A 21161-nucleotide genomic window follows, 5' to 3' on the forward strand; every position below is an offset into this window, starting at 1 on the left:
GGCACTAGTATACAGGCTGAAAAAAAAATCCAGGCACACCTAAGGAGAGGAGGGCTTTTGTCAGGCGAGACCTAAGGGGAGGAGGGCTCTTGTCAGGTGGCACTATTGTCTGGCAGTCTGACCACCTACGGCGAGTGTGACCGGACGGTCACAGGATGTTTCCGCTTCTCATCCCAAAACAGCTGCCCATTTCCCCATTTTTATTTTCCCTTAAAGCATATATATAAGCCCCCATTAGATGGCCCCTTGTGTTGAAAAAATAAAGAGTTTGATAGTTTAGGGTTTTAGAGATTTTGTGATGGGAAGAAAGGAAGTAATAGGTATGTTGTGTTTTTTTTTTTTTCTGAAAATATAAATGCCTGATGCATTAAATGCTGGAAAAGATTAAGGAAATTACAATACCTAAACCCTACACCCCTTAACAACTCACAATTGCCACCACTGATTTGGGCAGTGCCTTATGGGAGATTAAAAGCCTAAACCCACCTAAATGTGCTTCAAAATTAACAAGTAAAAGAAAAAGAAATGTTCAAACAGACAAAATTCCTAAACTATCCACCTAAACCTTTAAACTTTCCCAGTGATAACTCTTCCCCTTCCCTGCATCGAGGCCAACTTCGATGACTGGTTGCCTTCAAGATTTTCTCTTCCTTTCGTTTTTGTCTTATACCAGCCTCTCAAAACTCTAAGCTTCCTCGGAGGTCCACTCCCCTACCAGTTCCTCCGGTCTCAGCAACACAATTACTCCTTAACTTCTATGGCATTTATTTTTGTCTACTGTTGTAAGGCACTCAATTTCTGGAGGGACTTCTTCCACCCAATAAATCAGAGAGTCAGATCATCGTCTCCACACTACCAATCCATGCTCCGCTTCATTTGCCGTTCGAGGAACATGCCTAAAAGTTAAGGTTTCGAATCTGGATAACATGTCCTTAATTTCATTGATTATGTTACCTATGTACGATCTATCATTTCCTTCCATTCTCAGCTTTTTTATCACTGTTAATGCATCTCCCTCAACGCAGGCTCTTTTGAATCCCAGATCTTCTGCAAATATTACCGATTGTAAACATGCTTTAGCTTCTGCAGTGGTCTGGTCGCGAATCCTCTCCCACAGGTAAACACATGACCCCATTACTAACCCTTCGTTATTCCTGATTATTACACCTGATACTCTATGTTGCAACTGGAAAGAAGTATCAATGTTTATCTTGACCTGTTCATCTTCAGGGGGTTCCCAAACGGTTTCTCCTCTATTAGTCCTAATTTCTGACAGTGTTTCGCGTACGCCTTGATAAAACCTAATACATCCTACACTTTCTCCCTAATCCCTTCGTGATATAGTTTATTCCTGACATACCATGTAGACACCTATTTTTGTACGAGCCCAATAAGAGGCCCATTTGTTCCTTTTAAATTTTTGTTTTCTTTTGGGCCTGTTTAAAGCCCACCCGATTTTGATCAATTAGAGGTATTTTTTTTCTTTTCTTTTTCTTTCTCTTTTGGGCCTATTAAGGGCCCAAATTATTATTATTACTACTATTATTATTAAATATTTTTTTTATCTTCTTTTACAAATAAACAAGATTGAAGCACAATATATATATGAAATGAAAGAAAACAAAGGGAGAAGGCTTTTCATATTCTTTTTTTTAAAAGGTAAAAGAAAAAACAACAACAAAAAGCATTCTATTTCTTTTTCTTTTCTTTTTGCCATAGACATGTCATGATGGATCAGGTTTTAGGCTCTGATGAATGGGACATCACCGGACCGTTGATCCTCAGCCCCTAGGAGCCCCAAAAATCCTTTTTTTTTCCTTCCCTTTTCTAAAATAAAGGTTTTTTTAAAGGCTTGATCTTAGGAAAAATTTTGATTTTTTTTTAAAAAGTGAAAGTTTAGATTTTTTTTTAAATAAAAATATGATTTTAGTCATATTAAAGGAAAATTTTAAATTTTTAAAACAAAGTTTTGATCTTTTCAACTATTTTGAAATAAAGTTTTGATTTTTAAGAAAACAGTGATTTTTTAAAAAAAAGAGAAATGTTAGATTTTAAAATAAAAATATGTTTTTAGTCATTTTAAAGGAAAAGTTTAAAATTTTTAAAACAAAGTTTTGATATTTTTGAACTATTTCGAAATAAAGCTTTGATTTTTAAGAAAAGTAGTGATTTTTTTAAAGAAAACATTGATTTTATAAAAAAAAAATTAAAATTTCGATCACCATATACGGCGGCTCCACCACCGGAGGCCGGAGAGCCATCGGACTATCCGATGGTAGATACACGACCAACATAAAAAGAGAAAGAGGAAGAGGAAGAATTGTTTTTTAAATAATGTTAAAAATAAAAGAATAAATAGATTTCTCCTATTTATAGGTGCCAGAACAGATAATTTATTCCCACCCCCTTACTTTTTAAATTTATAAAAAGTATCCCGTTTTTTGCAGCACACTCTCTGTGTAACATTCCAAACCCGGCCTAAACATTAGGGCCGAATCTGGTGATGTCACATTGTAACACCCCTTACCCGTATTCTATGCTGGAATAGGGTACGAGCCATTACCAGAATAAATACACTTATAAACATATTAAACCGAGTTATAAAATTTCATCCAAATTAAAAACTTTCAAATTATAATCTTCGAGTCGCTAATTAGGGTTTACGAGGCCCAATACATACCCATTCATATGCTCAATATATCCGTTAAATCAATCTGATATTGAAGAATCCACTTTAAGTCAGAATCAATATTAATCACAATCTCATAAATCTTTTCATGTTATTTTCATATATCACTAACCGAACTTTGAATGTCAATTTACGAATATGTAATTCACTAACACATTCTGGTATACACAATGTTTAATTGATGAAATCATTTAATTGAGCTAAATTTCATATTGACTCCAAATTTTCTTCTATATCCATAAATGCTTTCACTTACTATTTACCTAACCAATTTCTCGAACCAAGCTATCACACAACAATAATAAATCACATGTGCTTCATGAATTCAATATTCGAATCTTATCACCATCAAATCCATGTCATTCGAATACTTAAAGTTTATTCAAGCATATATTATTACGTTTCATATACCAAGCATATGTCAAAATTACGAATACGCAATCAATTCATTTGTCATTTATTTGACTAGCAAATTAATCTCAAAATTCATAACATTCAATTACTTAAGATATGCCATAAAACACTCCTTTAACATAAATTAGCACCATGGTCTAATTTTCAGTATGTTATTTATTCCTCTTTTTCCGAATCACATAGCAAAATATTACAAATATGTATATATTTGAATACTATAATTATGCATCAACTTACCAACATGAGTTAATTCATGAGCCACTCATGACATCATTTCATGCCAAATATACCACACGCATATGCTATGAAACTTTATTTTCTCTCATGAGCTTACCATGACCAGTAATGCACCAATATAAGCATCACTCCTATTTCAACATTTATCGATTATTATCAGACATTTAACCAATTATACCCAATTCATTCATATACTTTATTGTCCTCCTCCTCCTCTCCATCCCGCATCCTTTATGTATATAACATGCTTAAATAGCATTATACATAATTTCACTATTCACTTATATTTAAATTCAAAGTTGTCTAGTCGAGTTACAGTGACTAAATTATTTTTATCCGGAGCTACAGAGCTCCAAATTAAGTTCTATTAATTTTCCTGAAACTAGACTCGCATATTCTTACCACAAAATTTTCTGAAATTTTGGCTTAGCCAATTAGTACAGTTTATTCTTTAAAGTCACCCCTGTTTCACTGCTCAACATCTCTGACCTCTCTTCACTAAAAATGAATTATCTCATTGTACAGAATTTAGATGATATTTTCGTTTATTTCCTTTAAAAAGAAACTCATTAAGGATTTTAAGAATATAAATTATAACTCATAATTATTTTTGTACAATTTTTAATTATTTTCCAAAGTCAGAACAGGGGATTCCGAAATCAATCGGACCTGCCTCACTAAAATTCAAATATCTCAAAATATATAACTCTTTTGCTTTCTCTGTTTCTTTTATGTAACAATAGACTCATTAAGCTTTAATTTCATATCTTATTAACTCTCTAATTCAACTTCCACCATTTTTGGTGACTTTTCAAATTCACACTATTGTTACAGTCCAAAACTGTTTTGTTGCTAATTTTACTTTTTCATAATTTCACTTTTTCACTTTCAATCATTATTCAATTCAATTCCACACATATATTCTTCATTCAATCACATTTAATCGTTACATGATCTCATGTATTTTCACTTAGTCAATTTCTCGATGAACACTTCAGGATAATAACAGATATACGGTGGATTCAGCACACAGCAACCACCCTTTGTAATCAATGATATCTGGTGGGATCAGCACATAGCAACCACCTTATAATTAATGATACCGGTTCACATAGTATCCTACACATAGTACTACACATGTGACCATCACTATCTGATACACGTAGTAGCCTGCACATAGTACTACACACGTGATCGAAGTTATCCGGTACGCATAGTAGCCTGCACATAATACTACACATGCGACCTATCATTTTGGTACACGTAGTAGCCTGCACATAGTACTACACACGTGACCATCACTTTCACTTTCACATAGTGGCCTACTCACAGTTTGTGCCACACATGTGATCATTTCTGTCACTTTATTTGTATCATTGTTTATTCCGAAGGTTCAACTCGGAATTTCTCTCTTTTTCTCACTTTTCTTTTTCACTAATCAAAATCAATTCTTTGTCTTTCTTGACTTATAATGACACGTTTAACTTATTTAACACTCACATTTATCAAAACAGTCCTTGACTCAAACTTTAGCAAAATTATAATTTTGTCCGTAAACTTTTGCATATTTACACTTTTGCCCCAAAGTTCGGAAATTAAACTTCATCCCTTATTCTTATGTTTTATAACATACTGAACATTTTTCCATTCTTTGGCAACATCAAATTCCCACTCTAACACTTATGAACATTAGGTATTTTTACCGATTATGTCGTTTTACTTGTTTTCACTTAAAATCGCTTAGTAAAAGTTGTTTAACATAATTTCTAGCTTCTTATTCTACCATAAAACATCAAAATAAATACATTTCACCTATGGGTAGTTTTTCAAATATAAACCATATGTTAAATTATTGTTAGAATAAGTTAAATCAAGTTAATATGGAGCTTGGAAGCTTGAAAACCCTAAATATGATTTCCCCCTTTCTGATTCCGAAGATGGACCAATTTTTGGCTATTTTAGCCTTATTAATTCTTTTAATTACTAAATTACCAAAATGCCTCCAACTTAAAAATTTTCTTTTTTACTTATCTCTTGTCCATTTTTGTCCAACAAGTTAATAAATAGTCTAATTACCATTTAAGGACCTCCAATTTAAAATTTCATAACAATTGGACACTTCTAACATGTAAAATTCAACATTTACACTTTTACAATTTAGTCCTTTTGACTAAATTAAGTGCCCAAACGTCAAAATTTTCGAACGAAATTTTCACGAAATCATTTTGTGAAATCTTAGACCATAAAAATATAATGAAGATAATTTTTTTCTCGTCGAACTTGTGGTCCCGAAACTACTATTCTGACTAGCCCAAAATTTGGGTTGTTACAACTCTCCCCCATTTAGGAATTTTCGTTCTCGAAAATCTTACCAGATAATAGATTAATGATTTGCTTCCACACATTACATTTCAAATTTACACATGATTTTGGACTTTCATATCTTTTATAGATAATCACATAAATTCATAAGAAAATCAGGATAGCGATATTTCAGCATCTGAAGCTATATAAAGTATCGAAAAATTACAATCCATATAGAATGATATCCATTCCTATGATAAAAGAAAATGTCTAGAAAGATCAATGTCACTCATAATTAATGGAATCCAAAGTAACAGAAGCAATATGATCTTCACGTATATTCAATAGAACAATAACCAGTAAAAACAAAATATTAGCCTCACTCAGACTTTACCGTCGATTTTCATATTCACACAAGGGAATAAATACCAAAAAAAAATGGCAATGTCGAATATAACCCAAACAAACCAATAATTCTTTCATCTATTAATATGTTTAACTAATGTTCTCATACGATAAGAATTCTTTTTGAAACAAAACAATCACATATACTTCTGAGGATAATTTGTACACAGAGAATGTCTAAAAAGAATCATATTAATTACCCCATTATAGCTACTGTTCTCAGTTATTAATACAATACAAACATTACTCAATTGTCTAATTCTGTCATCAGAATTTTCACATTATCTCTTTACTAACAGAAATCGATCCAGAAAAACTTTCGATTAATTCTTTCTTTAAATAAAATACCTGAATAAATCATTTAATCGGATTTAACTTCTTTTGTGACTGTAACTTTGCATAATTTGAGTAGTTTTCAGAACTATCCAATATCTCTCTTTTTATATTGTCTTCATTTGCTAATTCATTCACTTTTCCGACCACATTATTAATCTTCCGTAAACAAACTTTTGTAACACTACACTCGTAAGCTTATTCAACCAACATCTTACAAATTTCATTGTAACATTTTACTGATATGGGGGGTGAGTGTAGTAAAGCCTCAAATTTATCTTACACATAAATGCGCATAACACATACTATCACAAATAGCCAATTCATTACTAATTTCACATTCTCAAACCATTTAATAAACATTTTCTTTTAATCACTTTTGTTCTCAACACATAATTCATATGCCAACTTAAATCACTAATTCACAATCGAAATTTCTATATAGCATCATAATCCAAATATCACAACTCATGTACTCATATAATTATAACATTTATCAATAACAAAATGTTATACTCTTTGGTCCATGCCTTTATGAGTTTTAACTCAAAATCAATACATTTTCACTCAAACATTTAAGTGTTTACTTCTATACTGTCAGAATTAATTCAGTTGAAAAACATATTTGTCTCATCAAGATAATTTTCGTCATAAAACAATACTGATGAGGGGGTGATGGTGAGGACATAAAGCTTTTAACTTACTCTCATAGATACACATATATATATGACTTTGCATTCATCATCAATGTAATAGCATCATAACCACGTAGTTCATTCCAAACAAATTAACACATCTATTTATTATGAATATTTTCTGTCACCCACAATTTCACACAATGAATTTACTTACTCGAGCTCAATACTAATATCTATTTTAATTTTGATACTTAGCTTCTATTTTACTTACCGACATTTATTCAATTAGAGAACGTCTTACAGAATTGAGTACTTTATTTTCTTTATGCCATAGTCCAACTATGGTCTTACACATATTTACATATTGATGCCATATCCCAGCTATGGTCTTACACAGTAGCACATATCACACCGATGTCATATCCCAGATATGGTCTTATACGGAAATCACATATCACATGTTGCCATGGTCCAACCATGGTCCTTTTCGTTAATTCATCACATATCACTGAACGAAAGTACTCATTCTTGCGTTCTACTCAATTTAAGCTTCCAATTCAATTTTCATACTATTATAATATTCATGGTTTAATAGTAAAGACATAAAACAAAATATCTTATTATCTTTAACTTAACAATTAAAAATAAAATTCTACCATATGCACGTACTGATTTCACTTATTCTAACAGATATACATAAACACACATTCCATCTATTTAAGTAAATTCGCACCATATTCACTTAATCAAATATGTTGAGTATATAGCATCATATAATCACCAACATATTTGGATGAGCTTATCACAATATAAGCTTTTTTTAACTTATGATCATCTCTTTTCATACTTTCTGAAATATAGAATTTTTTTTTCATTTCGACTATCTATCTTCATACTCATAAGTGCACTGAATTTATTCTCTTAGCTAAGGACATGCTTAGTTACATATAACTCAAATCGCATCTCGATAATTCAATTCACTTTAATAAAACAACTGTATTGATTTCAACTATCAAACACTCACATATCAAGATACTATTTTCTTCATGCTGAGGATACAACTCAAACATACAATCTTTCAACATTCTTTTACCATGCAAACCAAATATCCTTCAACCGTATTAGTGGAAACAGATATTTTGATTGAACTCATTAACTTTAATCAAATTTACTTGAGGAAAAAGTCAATCATATAATTTTAAGTTCATGCTTTCATTATTTATCCCTTTCTAAATTTCGTTTCTTCATAAACACATTTCAATTACCTCAATATAAATTTTCAGCATTATTGAAAGCAACATGGTTAGAAGTTATCTCTGTCTTAACAGAACAATTTCCTTAGAGCCAGAAGGCATTACACTATCACGAGTAATAATATGACATATATAGCTAAACTCACATATGCTATGTTAGTTCGAGAACCGACTCAACCATAGCTCTGATACCACTAAATGTAACACCCTAAACCCGGCCTAAATATTAGGGCCGAATCTGGTGATGTCACATTGTAGCACCCCTTACCCGTATTCTATGCTCGAATAGGGTATGAGCCATTACCAGAATAAATACACTTATAAACATATTAAACCAAGTTATAAAATTTCATCCAAATTAAAAACTTTCAAATTATAATTTTCGAGTCGCTAATTAGGGTTTACGAGGCCCAATACATACCCATTCATATACTCAATATATCCGTTAAATCAATCCAATATTGAAGACTCCACTTTAAGTCAGAATCAATATTAATCACAATCATAAATCTTTTCATGCTATTTTCATATATCACTAACCGAACTTTGAATGTCAATTTACGAATATGTAATTCACTAACACATTCTGGTATACACAATGTTTAATTGATGAAATCATTTAATGGAGCTAAATTTCATATTGACTCCAAATTTTCTTCTATATCCATAAATGCTTTCACTTACCATTTACCTAACCAATTTCTCGAACCAAGCTATCACACAACAATAATACATCACATGTGCTTCATGAATTCAATATTCAAATCTTATCACCATCAAATCCATGTCATTCGAATACTTAAAGTTTATTCAAGCATATATTATTACGTTTCATATACCAAGCATATGTCAAAATTACGAATACGCAATCAATTCATTTGTCATTTATTTGACTATCAAATTAATTTCAAAATTCATAACATTCCATTACTTAAGATATGCCATAAAACACTCATTTAACATAAACTAGCACCATGGCCGAATTTTCAGTATGCTATTTATTCTTTTTCTGAATCACATAGCAAAATATTACAAATATGTATATATTTGAATACTATGATTATGCATCAACTTACCAACATGAGTTAATTCATGAGCCACTCATGACATCATTTCATGCCAAATATACCACACGCATATGCTATGAAACTTTATTTTCTCTCATAAGCTTACCACGATATTTGTAATACCAGCAATACTCGGATTCTACTTCAGAAAATGATAAACGGATAATTAGGAGACTGACTATGAGTTTCTTCTTGGACGGTGATTTTTTGTACAAAAGAGGGCGTGACAAAACTCTGTTGAGATGTGTCCACACAAAAGAGACGAATCAGATAATGAAGGAAATCCATGATGAAGAATGTGGAGCACATAGTAACGGACATAAGATGGCAAGGCAAATCATGATGGTTGGATACTTTTGGTTTTGTTAGAACGAAATTGTTTAAATTATGCTAAAAAAATGTCATAAATGCCAGATTTATGCAGATAATATTAATGCTCCTCCTACTAATCTTCATGTCTTGGTGCCTCCTCGGTCGTTCTCAATGTGGGGCATTGATGTTATTGGTCCTATCACACCGAAAACATCAAACGGGTATCGTATCATCTTTGTAGTGATTGATTATCTCACCAAATGGGTCAAAGTCTCTTCATATGCCAATGTAACTCGATCAGTGATCTACAAATTTCTGAAAAAAGAGGTTATTTATCGATACGTTTTACAGAAAGAATTATGTCAGACAATGCCAAGAACTTGAACAACGCCTTAATAGAAGAGGTCTACACACAATTTAAGATCAAGCATCACAATTCTGAGCCATAGCGTCCAAAAATGAATGGGGCAGTCGAGGCCGCAAACAAGAATATCAAGATCATTTCCAAGACAACAGAAACGTATAGGGATTGGCATGAGAAACTCTCTTTTGCTTTCCATGCATACCGTACATCAGTGTGGACTTCGTCTAGAGCTATTTCATTTTCATTAGTGTATGGCATGGAGGTCATTTTACCTATCGAGGTGCAAATCCCATCTCTACGAGTGTTGAAGGAGGTGCGACTAGAGGAGGCTGAATGGGTGCAAGAGAGATATGAACAGTTGAATTTAATTGAGGAAAATAGATTAGAAGCTTTATGTCATGACTAATTGTATCGGCAAAGAATGATGAGGGCCCATAACAAGAAAGTGCGACCAAGGCAGTTCAGAGAAGGGGTTCTAGTATTGAAGAAGATTATGCCATATGTTCATGATCATTGAGGAAAATGGACACCAAAATGGAAGGAACCGTATGTGGTAAAGAAAGCATTCTCTGGTGGATCGTTAATTCTCGTTGAAATGGATAGAGACAAGATGTTGAACCTTGTAAATTTTGATGCAATGAAAAAATAGTTTGCTTAAAAACTAAGGTTGATTGTTCTTAAAGAGTTATTCACATTAAGTAATATCGTCTTTTTCTATTTTTTTTAGAATCTTATTCTCCTTAAGGTTAATTACTAATAAGTTGGTCATATTCAAAGTGACAAATGGCATTTTTGAAATATCCTTCACTTGAAAAAAATGTCATCCTCTGTTAACCTCTTTGGGCCATCTTGTTTGTTCAAAATTGACCCTTACTGAGGGATTACCCTCCACGTTGGAAGACAAATTGTGAGGTTTTGAGTATGGATCGATGATTTTACAACATTGTGAAGCAAACATAAAATTGTGCGCAATTCAAATTGAAAAGATGGGCGCATTCCCAAGGACTTTTGTGATGAGATTAAACATATTTTGAAATGATAAATGGCATCCTTTTGTTCTTCCCGTCACTTGGAGAAAATCATATCCCTTGCTACACCATTTTGAGCCTTATGTATTTTCTTTATGAACCCTAATTAAAGTCATCCATTGAACATTATAGATTAACAAGAAAGATCATGAAGAATGAAAGCAAAATTCTAAATTCTTAATCTCATTTCCAAAAAACAAAAAAATAAGAAATAGGGAAGGTGAATAAGAAAAAAAAAGAAATAGGAGTAAGAATGAAAAAAAGTGATTGGGAGATGGAAGGAGCAATCAAAAATTTAAAATAACTCATCATGGTCTTTATACTATTTCACATAATATATATATTTTAGCCTGGAAAACCTTTCTCTGATTCACCCTTAACCCTTAGGCCATGTTACAACCCTTAAAAGACCATTTTGACCGAATATATTTGTTCAAATCAAGAAGTTAATCCTTGGGAAATTGTGACGTCTTCAAGAGCATAAAAAGAAGATGAAATCTAGGATGAAAACTCAGAAATGAGCAGTCTAGAGAGATTTCTATAAAAAAAGATATGAGATGCCCTGGAGGATAATGAAGATTTTTAGATGAAATTGATCCTTCGATACGAGCCCTGAAGTCATCTATTTGAGCCTATTTTAGCCATTTCTTTGGCACCCAAAATTGAGCTGACACTATAATCTTGGAACAAGTCCATCTTTGATTGCTCATGGCCAGTTTAAATAAGGGAATTAAATTTCTTGGAAAATGTAAGAGTCTATAGAAAGAATATTTTGCCTAAATAAAAAAATAAAAAAAACCAAAAAAAAAGAGAGAAAAAAATAGAAAGAGAAAGAGAAAGGAGCTACAATGAAGAATATCTACTTTAAAAATGCAATTTTGCAAAAGAGCATGGTATACGGTTCACAGTCGAAATAGTCCAAAGTCAGGAAAAGAAAATTTGGCTTCACAAGAATTAACGAGTTGACTCTCAATGCAAGAAATTTATGTTACAATGGTGGATTTATGAAATCCATAATACCAAGTTTGTTAAGTGAATTATCATCTAAGAATTTAAATTACGGGTCATAAAATTATTTTGAAATTTGTTAAGGTGATATCCCATGAAATTTAATTTTCATGATCTATTGTGTGTGGATAAGGATTTGATCTTTTCAACCTAAAAAAATGATTCTCAGAAACATGACATTTTATAAAAAAAAATTCAAGAAATGAAGAAAGAAAAGCATTCATTGCATTTAGAGGCCCAAGTGTGAAGGTCTATTTACTTTTCATTGCATTTAGAGGCCCAGGTGTGAAGGTCCATCTACTTTTCATTGCATTGTATATGAAGGCATAGGTGTGAAATCTATTTACATTTCTTTTGCATTCCCATTTCAAAGATTTGGTTGTGAGGTCTGAATTTATCTTGTTCAACTCTTCATGCTTTGATGGTTTGATATCTATTTTTCTAGTTATGGATAACATAACATGTGTTGATTTGTTTCAATTTTGGTAATTGTAAAATCTGTTATTCCTTACACTGCAATGTTGAATGGGATTTGATAGTGGTTAGGTGTCTATGTCTTTGTACATTCCTTGCTATGCAAGCCACGAACAAAGGGGTAGCTATAGACACCTATTTTTGTCCGAGCCTAATTGGAGGCCCATTTGTTTCCTTTAAATTTTTGTTCTTTCTTCGGCCCGTTTGAGGCCCATCTAATTTTGGTCAATTGGAGGTATTTGTTTTTCTTTTCTTTTTCTTTCCCTTTTGAGCCTGTCAAGAGCTCATATTATTATTATTATTATTACTACTACTATTATTATTAAATATCATTAGCATATTTTTTTACGAGTAAACAAGATTGAAAAACAATATATATATACATGAAAATATATATATACATGAAATGAAAGAAAAAAAAGCAGGCGGCTTTTCATATTCTGTTTTCAATCATGCTATTTCATTTTCATTTTCTTTTCTTTTCTTTTTGCCATAGACATGTCATGATGGATTAGGTTTTGGGCTCCAATGAAGGGGTTGTCACTGGACCGTCAATCCTCCGCCCATAACAACTCCAAAAATCCCGTCTTTTTCCCTTTTCCTTTTTAAAAAATAAAGGTTTTTTAAATAAAAAAAGCTTGATCATAGGAAAAGTTTTGACTTTTTAAAAAAAATAGTTTAGATTTTTAAAATAAAAATATGATAAAGGAAAAGCTTAAATTTTTAAAACAAAGTTTTGATTTTTTTTTCAACTATTTCGAAATAAAGCTTTGGTTTTTAAGAAAAATGGTGATTTTAAAATTAAAAAGAAAAAGAGAAAGTTTAAATTTTTAAAATAAAAATTTATTTTTTAGTCATTTTAAAGGAAAAGTTTAAAATTTTTAAAACAAAGTTTTGATCTTTTTAACTATTTCAAAATAAAACTTTGATTTTTAAGAAAAGTAGTGATTTTTTTAAAGAAAACTTTGATTTTGTAATAAAAAAAACGGCCACCGTATATGGTGGCTCCACCACCGGAGGTCAGAGAGTCGTTGGGCTCTCCAGTGGTGGAGCCATGGCCAACATAGAAAGATAAAGAGAAGGAGGAAGAGTTTTTTTTTAAATGAGGTTAAAAATGAAAGAATGAGTAGATTTCTCCTATTTATAGGTGCCAAAAAGGATAATTTATTCTCAACCCCTTACTTTTTAAATTTACAAAAAAATACCCTATTTTTTGCAGTGCATACTCTGGCCTATTTACACCCATGACCTTTTTGTTTATTCAAACCTTTGATTTAATCTAGAATTTTAAAATTAAAAGCAAATTAATTGCTACATCAGTCCTCTGTCTTCCACATTTTTTTATTATTTCCCTTTTTTAAAGAGTTTTAACTTTTCATTAATTTTAGCAAATTTAATTAATTTTCCTATTTCATTAATTTTAAATTTATTATTCCTTCTCCGTCTTAAAATACTCTCTCAATTCACCCAAAATTATTCTCAAATGTAGCCAAAAATATTCGAAATTTCTCAAGATTCTTGAATCAAGATTTTCAATCAAATGATTTAGAATGAATCAAAGGTAATTATTATTTCTAAACTTATTTTTATGATGATTAGAAGCATATTTACATGATTTGAGTGATAATTACTTTATTTTTTTATTAATGTCATCTTCTTGAAAAGCTTAAGGTGCTTTAATGGAGGATCTTGAATTTTGAGAGGAAATTCACAAATCAATGGATGTTTCAACTCAAAATGGATCTATTAAAAGGTTTTTGGTCTTATTTATCAAGATTAAACATGATTTGTGAGGTAATTTGAAGAAATTTGAATTTCATCATCTTCATGAACTGATTTTTCAGATTTTTGTAAAATTGATTTAAATGTGAAATTGATGCTTAGTATATGTTTATTTGGTCTAGTATTAATGTTTGGAAGTGATTAAAAGGGTTGGAGTGATCGATTTTGTGAGGAATTGAGTTTTCGACTTGATGATACAAATCCGGTAAGATAACTTTGAGTGAGAATTCCGTGTAGCCTAGTTGATGAAATTTTATGTTTATTATATCTTTTGAAAGGTAGTAATATCTATTTTATCTCTGTTGAAGCTCTAAATCTTAAAGAAGATCAAGCAATCGAAATTGAAACATGGATTTGCTTGGTTGATCACTTGGTTGTGGTTGAGTTATTTGTGTGGTGAGTGTTATTAAAGGGTGATTTGGTAAATTGACCCTCACTTATGCTTAATTGGATGATTAATTACTGGTTGCAAATATTTAATTAAGTTTTGGGTGGTTAATTTTGCAAGATTATTGATATATGTTTAAGTAATGAAATTTTTGTTAAGTGTTGGTAAGTGAGCATCTAGTGATTTTATGTGCTTGATTTGATTGATTATAATGGTGAACTAAGCAAGTATGCTGGAGTTTTTGGTTCACGGTATATTGATATTTCAGTTGATAAATAAAAATTGATATTAGGTAATTGGTATGGTATATTTAATTTGATGTTCAAATGGCTATGTTACATGATTCACATATGCATTTTGGCACTTTAAATTGAGCAAATTATTGATTGAAATTATGTTATGATTGATTGATTATATTGGCATTATAGCATGGTGGATCCATTGAATATAGTTGGCATGCCATAGGATTTGTGAAATACTCACCATATTGATATGTTATTTGTGAGAAATAGGGCTCTAGGTGGATTGATTGGGAGTAGATAAAGGAGTGTTGAGCTTGTGTCTCCACTCAACGGGACTGATTTGAGGCGATATAAGAGAGCGTATGGCCACGGCCTGCTCAATTCGGGACTAATTCTGATTTTGATTGGGAGTAAAGAGATTCTTTTATCCGATGTATGATCACCCGATTAAGCCATGATTGTATATACCAACATAAATGTATGAAATGTTATATGCTAAATTGATGATTATACGCCATGATTAATTATGATTTTGATACATGGTTGAGCATATGATATTGAACTATTATGGATTGATATTGTGACTGAAAATTTGTATTTGATTGGTTTCGATATAAACATGATTTGGGTGCTAATTTACTCGTCATTTTATTAACGTTCACTAAGCTTTTTAAGCTCACACCCTCACAATTCGTGCAGATAATTGTCGGGCTTGAGGAGCTGAGGAGCCGAGCAAAAAAGTTCCAAGAGATATAGGCTTGGTAGAGACTTTAATACACATTTTAAAGACTGCAATTGGGCATTATGGAACTCCTAAGAATTAGTTTGATTTTCGTTGTAATTCGACTTTGGACATTTATTTTGGATGGTTTTATAATAATTTTGAGGCACGTTTGAGTTTAATTATTGAATGATTTACGGTGTATTGTTGCTTGATAACACAGTGTGTGAAGCATGAAATTTTTACTAACGATTGTTTAAATGAAACTTCCATGGAATGGTTTACTAGCCACTAAGGTACGCCAATTGTTTGATTTATTCAGTGTTTGATGTGCACGAAATTAATTGCCTAATTCTATTTTATTTGATGCTTAATTGATGTGAACAAATTCAATTGAAGGTGTATGTAAATATATGTTAATTAATCGTAGTTAAATCGGGTTTAATTGGTCATTAAAATATGTAAAATCGAGTTTTAAAATGAGTTTTTCGTAAAAATAGGTGCAGTGATTTTCACACGTATGTGTGCCTGTCCACACGGATGTGTGCCTGTCCACACGCGGGCATGTGGGTAAGTGACACTGGCGTGTGGAAACTAGAACTATCACACATGGACATATGGGATTTCTACACGGGCGTGTGCGATCTACCTAAAAGTTTTTCATGACACAAACACGATCATTTAATGACACATGGCCTGGGGGACACAGCCGTGTGAGTTTTGGGGGGTTTAAATTTTTATTTTTTTAAATTGGTATTCTAATTTGTTTAAGTTACAATTTAGTCCTGAAATGGATTAGTCTAATTAGAGCCCTAGATGATAAGGAAACTTGGTAAAATTTTAGGATTAGTCTCATAATGGGTAAAATTAGATAGAAACACACTTAATTTGTAATTCAAAATAGGTATTGATAGTTTGTATTTGTTACAATTTAGTCCCTAATGGTAAAACTTGAATTAGACATAGCAAACAAACTTAATTTAAGTTGAAAATTTTAGGCTTGCATAATTTTGACTAAAAGGAGGTCGGTAAACATTTAGATCTAAAATCGAGTTAGTTTTACCATAGGTGGTAAAATGACAAAAATGCCCTTAGTTTAAATTACCTAGAAAAGTTTAAAATTGGCTCATAATTTGCTTCCGCATTAATAATTAATTAATATCTAGATAAGATTAAGGTGTTCTAAGGTCAAGGTGTGTCTTGAGTGGTCGTTAGCTAGAGAGTCGTTTAGGTGGCTAATGTAACGCTTCGGATTCGGGTCAATCCATCCCTGTCAGGTTTGGGGTGTCACACTATAACCTTTCCCACACGTAATCGTACTCTCGAACCTGAAATTTAGTGATGAGATCGAGTCTAGACTCTTAGGATTTTTCCTTAATATTAATTCTAGACTTTTAGACGATACGTGACTAACCAACCTAGTCCTAATTGGTTAGTGGCAACTCTACATTAAGTTGGGCCATTTGTGTCTAGCTTTGTTTACTAAGCCCCCGAACTTTATGTAGGCAATGTTATGACATACAATATAGCCCAGAATGAAATAACTAAGTTTGTGCATAATTGTATATTATTAATTCTATCTATATTAACCATTGTTTCCACTCCTGACTTGTGTTTATGTTTAAGGGCATCACTCCAATCTCATTCAGCACCTGTTTTGTGAACGCACAGTCTCAGAAGAGGTGGGAGATTATTGTGTCATCCTCCTTGCAAAGTGGACAGAGAGCATCCTCTCGAAGTTTTTTGCATTTTATTTTCATTAGCGTAGGCAAATAATTGTTTGTAATTTTCCAAAAATTAATTCGAATCTGGCTGGGGATTTTAAGATTCCATATCGTTGTATAAAATTATTTTGCATCGTCATTCTGGTCTATATTGTTGTATCCCAGCGGGTTTTGTTCATGTGTAACAATCCACTTCCATCCTCCTTTTACAATATATTCTCCCAAATTATCTCCCCTCCAGGCTTCTTCATCAGTTTGCGTAGCATTCTGTAGTGGAATGGCTATTACCCTCTCAGCTTGCTCCTCACTAAATAGCCTTTCTCTAACAACCTCTTTCCAGGTAAAAGTTTCACTATCAATTAAATCTGCTACTGATGAATAGTTTATATCAATATTCTAAAATTCAACTTTTCCATCTCCAGGTCTTGGCAGCCATGCGTCATTCCATATATTCACCAATTTACCATTGTCGATTCTCCATCCTGTGACCTTTTTTTAAAAGACTACGGGCACCCCAAATACTATGCCAGGTAAAAGAAGGGTAAGACCCTAAACCTGCATTCATAAATTCTCCTCGAGGATAGTATTTTGCTTTCATAACACGCACAAATAAACTGCTAGGATTGGCAATTAGATTTCATCCTTGTTTTACCAACAGAGCTAAATTAAACTATGATAAATCCCTAAATCCCATTCCCCATTGCACTTTTGGGATGCACATAGAGCTCCAATTTCACCAATGTATGCCTTTGTTCATCTTTAAATTGCGCCACCAGAACTTGCACATCAAACTCTCTAACTCTCAACATAATGACACGAGTAACTTAAAACATTGCATTGAATAAATTGGAATGGCTTGTAAAATGAATTTAATAAAAGCTTCCTTCCCACCTACCGATAGGTTGTGCACACTCCAACTTTTCATTCTTTTTATAATTTTTTCTTTGATGTCCACAAAAGCACTCTTACTTCTCCTTCCAACCATTGCCAGTAACCCGAGATATTTCTCAGGGTTGTTTAACGTTCGAACTCCCAATACTTTTCCAACTTGATGCCTGACCTGATAGATTAATGATTTGTCAAAATTCACTAATTGACCTGATAGATTTTCATACTCCTTTACTACTGATTTCATTGCCAATGCTCCATGTTGTGTTTTTTTAATATAATTTATTTGTTTGTTATTTACTTAACTAGTATAAAGAAAATTATTATATACTAAAATGGTATGGCAAAAAATATGTGATGTTTTCTAATTTTTATTTGTAATTATTATATATTTGTTTGTTTTTTACTTAGTTAATATTAAAAAAAATTTCCTAATTTTTAGGGCTTTTTATGTAGGCTAAATAAGGCATATATCCCAATTTTTTTATTTAGCCTTTTAGGCATTTTTTTTAAATTTAAGGAAATATGTCGTTTTTGGAGAGAGTGTGTGAAAGCGAGCCCAGCTGGACATGCTTTCAACCAACGGTCATTTTTTTTAACATTTGCAACGATAAAATTTTTGAAGGGCCCAATGGTAATTTTCTTCCTATAAATACTAGGTCATTTTTCATTCTTCTCATTTAAATCAAATTCTCTCAATTCTTTCTAAATTCTCAACTCTCTTAATTCTTTCAATTTTCTAAAGTTCTGTTCTAAATTTTCTGATACGCTTATTTAAAAATATTATATTTTTATTTAATTATTTCGTATATTATTCATTTCGATTAAATTTTCACAAATGACAACCTCTTTGATTGGTTTCGACGACAAACACATTTCGACATAAATAGGCGGATGATCGTGTTTTGGAGGGATTCATACATAACCTATTAAAGAGCTCAAATACTGAAATTCATCGTTACATGCAAGACGCGAGATTCTTGCATCCGTCTTGTATGCTTAGGAGCTGTAAACTCGATCCTACACTCATCAACGTGTTGGTCAAAAGATAGAGGCCCAAGACATACACTTTCTATCTTTCATGCTTAAAAGTTATGCTTAGAAAGATAGGTTTTTTGGATCAGTGGATTTGCAAAGTTGTGCGATGTGTAGCTTCGATCTCTTACTCAGTGGTCTTGAATGGGGAGGTGGGTAATTCATTCTTTCCGTCGAGGGGTCTGCGTCAATGGGGCCCACTAAGTCCCAATCTTTTTCTTATTTGCGATAAAGGTTTATCTGCTCTCATTCAAATGACAGATATAAGGGGGTGATCTCAAAGGTTTTCTAATAAATAGGCATGCCCCTCTTGTCACTCACTTATTTTTCGCAAATGATAGTCTAATATTTGCTGATGCAACAGTTGATGTGGCTAGGGTTCTTAAAGAAAAGCTGGAGATTTAGGCTCAAAGTTCGGGCCAAGTGGTAAACTTTGATAAATCTGGGGTATTTTTCAGCTTAAATGTTCATCAGAATAATAGAGAGGAGGTGTGTCGACTTTTGGGAGTGAATTCGAGTATTAATCCGGAAAAATATCTTGATCTCCCTCCAATGGTGGGGCGAAATAAGAAAAGAGTATTTAAGGAGATTAAAGAGAAGCTAATTAAAAGGGTTCTAGTTGGAGTTCAAGATTACTTTTAATGGGCGGGAGAGAAGTTTTAATATCGCACTTTATCATTAGAAATGCAGAATGTCTCATAATGGGTTCGGGCAGAGGCGAAGTTAGGGGGCAGGGGCCCGACCCCATAAAATGAAAAATTATTATTCAGGCCATTTAAAATTTTTTATAATTTTAAATTAATAAATATAAAATTGTACTTTAAACTCTTAAAATCATTCGGCTCCCTAAAAAATTGTTTCGGCTTCACCCTTGGGATCGGGGATCAAAGTACATAACCTGGTCAGATCAATGGTGATAGTCGAAGTGACAGCAGTTCTTCATGGGCTCCAATTTGCATTAGATATGGGCTTCATAAATGCCATTCTGGAAAGTGATTCGAAGCTGGTTATCCAGAATATTCAACAAATGAGTGAAGATTACTCGGAATCTAGACCACTCACCTGGGATGCGAAGGTTCTTGCAAGGAACTTTATTTCTTGTTGATTTCAATTTGTTGCATGAGAAGGGAACGCTGCAACGCATGCAGTGGCTGTCGAAGGTTTGCGAACGCTAGTGGACTCATTCTGGGTTGAAGATGCTTCAACAAAAGTTTTGGAAGTGGTAGACTCAGATCGACGATTCAGTCATCCACCCTAGCCTCCTCTACTATGATGTTGATTTTTGAGTTGAGAAATGTCAAAATCTTCCTGTAAATCTCAACTCGCCTCCTTGTCTGGCCGATCTTTCACCATAATTTTGGGGGTTATGGCCGTTTGGTGTTTCAGGTACGCGAAGGGACTGGAAGAAGGTTCTGGAGAGGGTTGTGTTTCTTTTTTTTTTGTTTTCGTTACTGTGCTGTTAGAACTTTACTTTTGTTTGCTTGTTGGATTACTTTTGGACTTCTTTATTTTTTGGTCTTCCAGGCCCATATATTTCAAACGGACTTTGACTAAAAAAATTAACTTTGAAAATAAATATATGAATGAATTATTTTAAATATATAAATACAGATTAATTAGTAAATATATTCTTCAAAACAACATCAAATTTCAACTTTGGAGTTTGACTTATTGGTCAAAGGATAAGCCATACCCATGTCATGAGATCAAGTTGCAGAAATTGCGTGTAAGGGTATACTCTTACTAGTGATATGTGAATAGAAAATTGTTCTAGATGAATATAAACATTTAATTCAACTTAAATGAAAATGAAAGAATGAAATAAAATCTGTTAAATTTTCCACAAAGAAAATCT

At 32.4% G+C, this 21161-nt stretch overlaps 2 long non-coding RNA genes across 2 annotated transcripts; one reads left to right on the forward strand and one right to left on the reverse strand.

Moving 5' to 3' along the window:
• The first annotated feature begins 330 nt into the window (after window positions 1–330).
• Window positions 331–10698, forward strand: LOC128041831 (uncharacterized). Its single transcript, XR_008196720.1, has 2 exons — window positions 331–1117; window positions 9467–10698. It is a non-coding gene; the product is annotated as an uncharacterized LOC128041831 (long non-coding RNA).
• A 9382-nt stretch (window positions 10699–20080) lies between these two features.
• Window positions 20081–20973, reverse strand: LOC128041920 (uncharacterized). Its single transcript, XR_008197032.1, has 2 exons — window positions 20369–20973; window positions 20081–20291 (listed from the first exon to the last, which is right to left on the reverse strand). It is a non-coding gene; the product is annotated as an uncharacterized LOC128041920 (long non-coding RNA).
• Between the last annotated feature and the right edge of the window lie 188 nt (window positions 20974–21161).

This window comes from Gossypium raimondii, chromosome 6 (genome assembly GCF_025698545.1).
Source record: "Gossypium raimondii isolate GPD5lz chromosome 6, ASM2569854v1, whole genome shotgun sequence".
NCBI lineage: Eukaryota > Viridiplantae > Streptophyta > Magnoliopsida > Malvales > Malvaceae > Gossypium > Gossypium raimondii.